This window comes from Mangifera indica, unplaced genomic scaffold, assembly GCF_011075055.1.
Source record: "Mangifera indica cultivar Alphonso unplaced genomic scaffold, CATAS_Mindica_2.1 Un_0002, whole genome shotgun sequence".
In the NCBI taxonomy this organism is placed as follows: domain Eukaryota; kingdom Viridiplantae; phylum Streptophyta; class Magnoliopsida; order Sapindales; family Anacardiaceae; genus Mangifera; species Mangifera indica.
The window spans coordinates 941,185-952,812 of NW_025401094.1; the positions used below are offsets into that span (position 1 = coordinate 941,185).

Consider the following 11,628-nt stretch of genomic DNA (forward strand, 5'->3'; position numbering starts at 1 on the left):
AAGAATCAAAGGTGTAAGCCAAGTTGAACCAAACTCAAGATTGTGCTACTTGAGTTTAGTTTTTGAGTCAAATTCAAATTCGAGCTTGAGGATGACCAACTTGGTGAGCTCATAAACTCATAGTTTAGCTCAAATAAAATATCAATAAACCCAAAAAAGTTTTAAATATAACTTACACCCCTAAACTTTCATATATATTTTAAATATATGGTTAATTGATAAATACATAAATTATAAAGTGAAAAGAATAATTTAAAAATTAGAAAGTAAAATAAACTTTTTTAATTAAACTCAGGCTAGTCAAACTTGTCTTAAGCTCGACTATTCAATGATTTTTGTTTTATATGAATAGCCATTAACACATATATCAACACCCAATAATATTAAGACACCAAGACCTTTTACAAAAGATACACATATAAATCTAATGTAAAACCAAAGAAAGACTTAGGCTATATATATATATATATATATATATATTTGATTTAAATGCTCTTCACAACCAAACTTGAGTTGGTTTCTAATTGACCCCATTTTATATAGGCTCGAATTTGTCTCAACAAGTTTCCTTCAAAGTTGTTTTTTGTTACAATGTTAAACTGAACTCATTGAGCTTTGTTTTGTGTTACAGTTGAGCCAAAATTAATTAAAATAATATTGTTTTGATATTATTAATTAAAATAACATTATTTTAATTAATTTAAATCAAATTTTTTTCAGCTTGTAAACTTGATTAAACAAACACCTCCAAATTAAACTTGAGTTTGATGATATAAAACCATTAACTTCAAGTAATTGATAATGGCAACTCATGCAGTGACCAAATTAATTAATATGATTAAAGTAAGAGTAGACCATTAACTTCATTAATAATTATTTTATTATTCATTGTGGTGGAAAATGAAGATTAAAGTAGGTAAAGTTAGTATTAGCTTTTTTAAGTGCTAAACTTTATTATTAATTATAACATACAAATGCAAACCTGAGCTGGTTTCCATTAGTATCATTATGTCATCTGCAAATCATGTGTCCTCAGTTTCATCAGTAAGAGATGTCTTCTACAAACAATCATCATAACAATGGGATGATTAATTTATGCACACTAAACCATTTCTTTGAATCCACAGTCATCGAAAAATTCTACAATTTAGATCTTGTAATCCTTAATACACAACCTTTTCTTCCACATCCAAATGATGTTGTCTAAGAGTTCAAAGATTTTTCATGCTACCTGAAGAAATGAAATCAATACGATAGCATCTGTGATACTGTTAGGATAAGAAGACACTTGTACTTAACGGATAGATTAGATTTTATTATAAAAAAGGGTAATCAAAAAAAAGAAAAGAAAAAGAATGAAATTTGGATAACCTTAGAATTGTGGGCAGCTTTAATGCTAATTGTTCGAATTGTTCGATTTATCCATTAAATATAACTATAATAAATAAAATGTAGTATGTTTTGTTTATTTGTTAGTTGTATTAAATAAAGTATATCTATTTCTATTTGATCCAATTCAAATTAAATTTAATTTTGATTTAATATGAGTATGATTTATTGTAAATTATTTTTTCTATTTTATGAGATTATAATTCTATTTTAAGCTATATTGAATACTATATACTGTGCAATGAAGATGAAGACAACATGACTTTCAATTTAAACAGATAGTAACAATGGTTTAATTCTTAAGGTTTGGGATTATTTATGTTTCTATCCCTATAACTCGACAAAGACACATTAAATTATTCTCGTTTTGTGCATTAGTTATTCATCATTGTAATTGAATATTTAACATAATCTCAACAACTATAGGTAGAGAATCCAACGAAAAACACAAACTTTGACAGCAAAATGCCAACTATTTAGACCCCAAGGGTTAACAAAACTAACAAAACATTAAAACTTTTAAAGTGAAAACTTGGGTTCAAGTCTCTGTCACATTGTAAAATCGTGACTTACCTGATACAGTGATTGTGGGTCTGATTATTATATCCCCAGTTTACCTATTCAACAAATATGGACGAGGTCTCCAGTTATAAAAAAATTACCAATTACTTTCTTCATAAAATATAAACAACAATCAAATACAAACAGTGAACAAGAATCAATTGTTTATAACTTTAGTGTGAATGATTCAATGTAAACTCAATTCATTCTTCTATGAAAGAAAGTTTCACCAAATTCAATTCATTTAACTTTAATTGATTGATTGTGAAAACTCACCATGTTAACAGATTAATACTTTATCAAAATAACAAAAGAGAGGCCTCATTAATTAATTATTTTAATAGCCCAAGTAGCATTAGCTTTATTAAGGGCTCTAGCAAAAGCTAAAATTTTATTATTAATTAATCAATAATTCCTGCTTTATACAATAATACTTGTCCAAACCTGAGCTGGCTTCCATTACCATTAATAATTTATTATCAAATTGTTGTAATCAGTAGTTCAGGCAATGGAATTATTTTATTGTTGGGAAAGTTATCAGTTATCAGAATTATTGGAGAGAAGTCACTATCAAAAATATATTTATACTAACAAAATATAATTTGATTTGATTAGCAATACATATCTTTATCTTCACACAACAAGTTTTCACTATAATCTTTCTTCCTACTTTATATTATAAAATAAATCATTTGGCCATCATTTTATATTATAAGTTAAATGATTATTTTTTGTCCAAAGTTTAGCACAATCTCAACTTTTTATTTATTAATTATTGAAAATCTAAATACTTATATTTTTGTTAAATTTTATTATTATTATCAAGCATAAAATTATTATTTAACAAAAATATTTTAAAAATTAAAAATGTATTATATTTTTAACAAAGTTTTTTTAATCTAAAATTTGAAAAACTTTATCCTCTCTTAGGTTTTTACAATAGCTATATATATTATCAAAGAACTGATCACATCAGATGGAATTATAATTTAATAATTATTAAATTAGATAAATAAAAATTTTAATTTTAATATATTATTAAAAAAATTAAATTTATTTTTTTATATATAAAATCTCATTTTTTGTTATTTAAATTATCTTTTAAAGGTTAATCATATATGATTTTGTCTTGCAAATTCTTGTAGATTGTTAATTCCTCTGATTTAATATGAGTTTAAATTCAAATTTAATTTTATTATACAATTTTATGCTTCAAGAACATAAACTATATGATGATATTAATCTAAGACAATGTTTTATACATTCAGTTTTTTAATATTGAAATAAATAGGTAAATGATACATATTTTATTTTTAATTTAAAATTAAAAAATTATTAGTTAAAATTGGACACATAATATTTTATCTGTTTGCTTATTTTGAAATGCATAAAGATAAACATCTTTAATTTTTTTTCATAAATAATTAATTATCAGAAAAAAAGACATAATTGTAATAAAAAGCAATGATATTTATAATTTTGATGGAAAATTATAATTATTTCTGGTTGGTTTAGTCGTTTAGATTTAGCTTTTTATTTTTCGGAAATTAGAGCAAAGGAAGGGCTAGCTATGAACACAATGAAAAATTTTATAGCCCAATTTCAGAAAATGTAAAGCCCACTAGGTCTGCTTGAGAAACGGCGCCGTTTCCGGGGACCAACAGTTTTGGTTAGAAGAATTCTCTAGAATGAGGGTTACCAAGAAATAGGTAGACAAGTCCAGTCCAGAGAGCAGGTCGAAAAGCGAGAGAAAGATGTTGTCATACTAAATTTGAGTCAATCAATATTTGAACTTAATTCAATTTGGATTTAATCTTAATCGTTTTTATAGTCTATGAGCACTCCTACTATTACTATAGAGATTGAACTCTCCAAGAATCTCATTTGAAAATATGAAAAAAATAATAAAATAAGAAATTTCGTATTGAACGATTATAAATGAATACTTTAACCTTTTTTTCTTTTTACATTTTAGAGATTAAAATTTACTCTCAATCCATCTCCATCTTCACATGATGGGTTTTTATTACAATCTATTTTCCCTGGTTTTTCTTGGTTTCACTGTTTCATATCTAATTAATTCATCTAAACCTATAAAGTTTGGTTCAACCTAGTTCGAAAGCTGGATAGCTTAAGTTGATGGTTTGTTCTAGTTTAAATATGGTTTCTAATCCGATTTGAATAATTATAACTAATTATTACAACAATTTAGTTTTGTTTATTATCATATAAAATAATGATCTTTCTTCAATAAATTATAAATTTAATAATAACAAATTTAATACACAAATTCAAATTATAAATTTGAACCAAATTTAAACTATCTCATCTTTGCTCAAATCAAATTTAAATTATTTTTAATTTTGGTAGGATAAACTCACCGAATTGCTTTTCATTCCACTCCAAATTTATGAGAAAATCGATGAGAAAAATTGAAATGCAACTTAAAGTTTGGGTGTGTGGTTTCCAACTTAAAAGTGTGTTGTCATAGTGCAAATTTCAGCTAAAATGCTTAGAGACTTATAACGGGAGACAGACTTAGAGATAATCTTTTTCTGCTTTTAGATTATTACCATTTAGTCCAATTACCTCAAATATCCTAATTTTGTACCTTTATTTTTTCAAATTATTTTAGTCTTGTTCTTTTTTTTATATTATTTTAAGTCGATTCCATCCATTGTTAGCAAAATGGATGATATGAAATGGTACATCACTGAGAGGCCGAAGAGTCCCATCTCAACTTAGAGTTTCGTATTGCTTTAACAATTGGATTTAAACAAAGCTAATTAAATTCAAGTTTGATGTTTAATTTGATTCGAATTGAATTCAAAATAAAACTTCAATTTGATAGTTTCATTTAAGTTTAATTCAAATCTTCATCTGATAATAATTTTCATAGTATCAATGATACTATTAATCTATTCTATCTTTTGTCAAAAATTATCTACTCTCTTTGTGATATTATTTATTCTATTTTTAATTTTTATGATATTTTTTATTAATTTGAATGAGTTCAATTTTGAGCTCATCATTATAGATTTAAGTTAATTCAAATCTAATTCAAATTATTTTTTAAAAGTAGCTCAAACAGCCACCCATTACCCCATTCACTATAAGAAACAATAAAAACGTTATGTGGTATGTGTCAATGAAAAGTCTTCTAAGATTTCTAAAATGACAAAAATATATTTCTATACATTAGTAATCCAATATTTATCTATATAAATTGTTGTTTATCACAATTAAAGGTAGGATTGTAATTACTTTTTAAAGTTAAAATTCTTGGATTTTACCCATTTCAAATTTGATAAATATTTATAAAAAGTAATTTTGGGTGGTTTTTGAATTATTGCGAGCGAAGAAAACTAAAGAGGATGAAGAGAGATTATAATAAAATTTTATTAACTATAGTGTGAATAATTGAAGATGTCAATGGAGACCTACCATGTGAAGATCGTGTAACTTCCTTTAGTTTGTCTAAGTGTTTTCAACTAGAGAGAGCTGTGAGTGGTGTCCTTTTTCAACTAAAAGATACTTTAACAAGACATTCACATTATTGCATTTTAATGACCAAAAGAAGAAGAGACTTGGAACGAGAGAAAGACTTGAGATAATTTCTTTTTCATCCTTATAGTTTCAGATCATTATATGTTAGTTTGATTGTTTCAAATATTATATTTTAAATCTTTTTTTTTTTTCCAAATTTTTATAGTTTTAGTCTTGTGATCTTATCCTTAGAAGCTGTTAATAGGAGTCACTATTTAAATCAAGAAAATTTTAAATTTACTTTAAAAATCTATTCTCATGTCTTCATAAAATTGAAAACTCAACTTATTCACAAACGATGCACAATACTCAAACCTATCGTTTGCTCCAGTATCATTATTGGAAACACAACTAGGGTTACTTATATATTATGAGTAGTTTGTGATTGTTCGAGACTCATGATCTTGATAAGATTTGGGCATCAAATCTTGCTCAACGAATTTCCAACTCAAACACATCATAAAATAAAACTTTGCTTATGAACTCAACCTAGAAATAATACAAATGTAAGAAAAAATGGAGATCTTCTCTAAAATACCTTCCGCAAAGATGGAATTGAATTGCCAAGTTGAAAGATAGTTCTCCAAGGACACGGTCGGGAGAGTTACTCACCTACAATGATAAATGGAAGTCCCCTGACAAACAAGCATAAGTGATCAACAAACGTCATTGGTATGGTAAGTCCAGATGAGAAAATGAATTTACGAACAAATGGTGAAAAATTGAGAAAAGGCAAAAACACGAGTTAACATCAATTAACACATGCACTAGGCTAAAGAAAGAAATTACAGAACTTAAAACTTAGTAAATTCTATGCTAGTGGTGAATGAATTAGAGTATGTGAAGCAAACTAACACACAAACAGTGAAGAGAAAGATTGCCCAATCCTAGTTCACCCAAAATAGGATTACATTTAATAAAGTCAATACTATTTCAATATTTTATCTTCTCTCATTACAATGAATATATTTGTTAATAAATCGTCATATCACTCATACAAAAGAGTAATATGTTTATATACTAATATTTTTTTCTCTAAAACAACCCTTATTAGGACTCTTATTCTTAAAAGAACCTTAGTAAAATTCATATTTCTAAGAAAAATCCTAAAACAACTTTTCATGGTTTAAAATCCCATTTGTGTCAGTTAAGGCCTTATATATAGATGAAGCGGTCGCCAATTTTAAAGGTAGTATGTTTTTGGCAAAATAAGCTAACACATGCATATATATAAAAATTTGAAACGACTGTGAGAATACTATTCGATTATCATCAAACTAAAAGCATGTAGATCTTGTAAGCTAACCTAAACAATAATTTTGTACATCACATCACATTTGATATCACAATTAATTTGTACTAACATGACATGATGATAATGTTGACACCGAATAGACATGTCACAACAATTGGAGTACCAACTCATTTAGGATATATAATTTTTTACAGTCTAGCACAATACAAAAGGTTGGAATGGTACTTGTGGTGAGGCTGACTTCTCTAGAAAAGCTTGAATCAAACAATTTGAAGCAAAAAGAAAAGAAAAGAAGAGAAAGAAGATAGAGAGAAAAGACAAAAAAGATGCAGATGTTAAACGCTGAAGTTTCGATTTCCAAAATTTTTCCTGCAAACTTTCACAAGAAAGTTTATTTTGCCAATCATTTCCCACAATTTTATTGATTCCCAGTTTGCTTATTTTTGTCTCCTTGAAATCTAAAAATATATCTCCCATAATCAATTTACCAAACCCACATTAATCACAAACTCAGCAAGCACCATTAGTTTTTTCATTTGTAATTAAACAAAGCCCAGCAAATGTGCAAACTTCATGATTCATGAAGTTTAGTTAGTGGCTTCTGCCACTACCCTTGGCTTTATCTTGCCGGCTATAATCCAAAATCCTAACGATGTCATTTCCACCCTTAAACATGTTCGACCCCACCACACTCAGTAGTTAATTCACAAACTAGCAGTTTTCTAATAACCAAGAACTCTGCTTTGCTAGTCATGGTCAAATTCACCTAGTCATAAATTCATACAGTAGAGAATTCCAAATTTAGCGAAGATCCTTAAAATTTAATGATATATACCCATAAGGGGCGTGTTGTTTTTGGTAAAAGAATATTATCTTGATAATCTATCTAATTATAATGATAATATTGATTTTGTTACAATTTTATTCTAACCAAACATAATAATTATTTTTATTTATATAGTTTTATCAAATATAATAATAGTTTATATTTAGTAATCTTCAAAGTAATTTATATTTGTAGAAATCTTTCATATTTGATAATAAAACATTACATCAACCAAATGTCATCTAAGGGTTAAGAATAATACTATGTGCACAAACAATGATATATCATCATGTGATTAGATAGTTTTAAATTAGAAATAAAATAATATCTAATTATATAGTAATATATTATTATTCATACATAAAGTTATACACATACTTTTATTCAAGGGTTAATGGGTTTAACTACCTCTACAGTCCAAAGCACCAAACAAAGAAGAACCCAAACCAAGAAAAGAACTTTAAACAGTTGTACATTGTACAAGTATACATAAGATCACACTCTAACATGCATTGTCATTTCTAGCTTTCTGTACTACAAAGCAGCATTGACCAGAATGAAGACCAACTAGAAAAGAAAAAGGCTTTAAAAAGGAATATGACTCCAAGATAAGGACAGGCTTTGACCATAGATGGAGTCCGAGCCTGAATGTCTCCTCTGCTTGGCTCATAATTGACTAAAAACCAAATAAAACAATACTTTTGTAAGTTAGGGTATTTATCATTATGTCAGCAAGTCTTCATATACACAAATATTTGAATAGTCTTAAAACAAAGTCCTTCCAAATCATTCAATCATCAAATGAATAGTCTCACCAGCTCTGGAGTTCCAATCATGTAACCTTAACGCACAATTTGAGCATTACTTCTACTTAGACAATTTGAACATTTTTCAAGACTCAATGTATTTGGAACTTATAATCCTTGCTGGAATTCTCCTAAACTGAATATTACCTTTCTCATAATCCTGACACTAAAATCACATTTTCAAACAACATCTTCAGCAAATCACATTTTAAAACCATAGCTTCATATGCATACTGACTGAAAATTCCTGAGATCACCAAATGAATGAATATATATATGTATGTGTGTATAAATGATTGGATAATATCACTATAGTCCCTTATATGATTATATCATTTCAATATGGTCCTGACAAAATACAAATTAGTCCTTCAATTATCAATCAGTATTATATATAATCTTCTAATTTCTTAAAAAATATACGCAAAATTTATTTAATCAATTGAATTTCTGATGAATTATGTTTAAAAAGGAACATAAACTCATCTAATATCACACGCTTACTGTATGACTTTGCAGTTTGCTATTATGGGTACTGTTTCCATAACTTTGAACAATCTGTAACCATAGAGAACAATACATTAATAGTAATAACAAAAATTGTACAGAAATAAACTAGAAGATGAAGAATTTCCTAACCACACAATTTGAAAAAACATTTACTCAATTTAGGTTAACTTTAAGGAGAAATAAATCCTAGTATTATAGCTTCCATATGTATACTTGAGAGTTTAAAATTGACTCACTTAGAGGATTTTAATTCAATACAAAAGACCACTGAGGATTGATTGATAGTAATTCAATTAAAGAGAACCAAGAAGTCTACACTCTCTCTCTCTCTCTCTCTCTATATATATATATATATATATATATATATATATATATATATAAAATATTATAAAATAAATACATACCATTTTGTAATTATTGTGTGATAGAATTAAGGTCACTTGAATAATCTTTCCAATTCATCCTTCTTAACCTTGGCATGCTTAAGCCTCCTCTAGAGATTTTTATCTTCAAGCAATGTCTCACATATAATCTTTCCAAGAGTGGGAATTTTAAGGTGTATTTCCTAAAGTAAAAGTATGAGACTTTCTAAATCATTTAACGACAAGTTCACCAATTTCTCAAAAGCAATTTTACCTTTTTCTATGTCTTCCTCATTTACTAATACTTCTATTATCATTCAATTAACTTTTACTTTCAACAATTCTAGTTGTACTAGATGAATACAATGGATATATATGAATAATATTATATTAGACTGAGGCTATAGATAATTTGTTTCAAAATTATATTTATTTTTTGCTCTTGTTTACAACCAAATCATGTTGAAATAATTTTGAATGTAATTGTTAGATTAAAATTAATAGGCGAAAAGACTATTTTCCACCTAGGGTTTTGATGCATTGGCAAATGTTCATCCAAAAGTTTCAAAAATTCAAATATTCACCTATCATCTATTTTTGTTAGTGCCTTATGTTAAATTTCAAAATAAATGACTAATTTACCCTTTTCAAATATAATAAAATAACATTTTAATTAATTAATCAATAAAATTATGCATATACACTATTACTATACAATTTAGGTACACAAATGAATATTGCAATGTGATTGAATGATTTTTAATTAAAGATAAAATAACATTCAATTATATGATAATATGTCATCTGTATATTTAATTACTATACAACCACTGATCTCCCTCCTCCGATCAATTCCTTGGCATCTGCTCCTCTACCTCAGTCGTATCTGAGGACATTGATGATGAGCTAAAAGAAGACAATATTTTTTAGATCATAATCGTTTCCAAGCCACCAGCACCAACACAGTCGCTGCTACACCAACGACCGCCTTCTCCACCGTCAACACTCACAATCGTTTCCAATCCCTCATGCAAAGTTCCGAAATACTCACGGTGTTACCTGAGCACGAGAATGGTCCCGTGCTCTACCGCAAATCCTTGATATTTTTTAGATCATAATCGTTTCCAAGCCACCAGCACCAACACAGTCGCTGCTACACCAACGACCGCCTTCTCCACCGTCAACACTCACAATCGTTTCCAATCCCTCATGCAAAGTTCCGAAATACTCACGGTGTTACCTGAGCACGAGAATGGTCCCGTGCTCTACCGCAAATCCTTGATATAGTCGCCGCCAATGATGAGCTTTGTGTCAAAGGCTTCTCTTCGCTTAAGGATTGAGCCTCCTTTTTCTTAATTTATTATTATTTTTTTTTTGGGTTTTGTTTGGGATGAAGCACTTCAACCCAGGCAGGCGACCCGAACCTAGTCAAAGAGCGGCTTTTTGCAAAAAGATGAAGGAGAAACACAGTACTATGAAGGAAAATCCCGCTTAGAGATCGCAACTATAGTCATGTGGATAGGCCTTTTCTCTTTTAAACTATTTTATAATTAAAAAAAAATGTTTTCTGAAAAAGGTAGCTGGGCAATAAATCTGATTTTTGATACCGACCAGGTAGCTGAGAAATAAATGTTTTGGCCTAAAGCAGAAAGAACTTTAAGGTTAACAAAATTGTTAGGACATTAAAATTTCCAAAGTAAAGATGTAGGTTCAAAACTCTGTCATGCGGTGTTTGTAGGTCCCGGTTTACCCTCCAACAAACATGGGCGGATCAAGATTGAAAAAAAACAGAAAACTTTAATACAAAGGTTATGAAACTCTCCCTTCTAACTCAATCAGAAACTGGGCAAATGCATAGCCTACACTTATTTGTGGATGATTGAAGAAGTGAAGCCACAAAGTAGCTCATGTGGAGGGAATAGGACCCCTGTTGCATGAGGCTTCCTTCGCTTCTTCTATGGTTCCAGTGGAAAGAAATATCTAACATTTCAGCAAACCATGAATGGGATATAAACTGTTGGATTAACGAAAGTCTTGTAGATGAATTTAATCAAGCGCATAAATACTAGATAGAGGATATGTTCATAGGAAGATGAAGGTGATGGTGTATAGATGCATACTTGATGGAGATATAATTGCTCCTCATAATTAACTTAATTATGTTGATAAATTGGTAATTTAATCTTAATTACATTGATTAAATTTCAATTTTAATATGAGAAGAAATTTTGTATAGTCAATTAAACAAAGTATAGATTTTTAATTTAAACGTATATTAATTTATGAGGGTAAATTAATAATTTAGTTAAAAAAGTGAACAAAAGACACTGAGAGTGGGTATTTGGTCATTTGGCCTACTAATTATAATTGTAC

General features: G+C 28.2%; 1 protein-coding gene across 5 annotated transcripts in view; it reads right to left on the reverse strand.

The window, feature by feature from the left end:
- The window catches only part of LOC123205163, a 99,354-nt gene that overhangs the window by 45,143 nt on the left and 42,583 nt on the right, over positions 1-11,628 (reverse strand). The window lies entirely within an intron of this gene.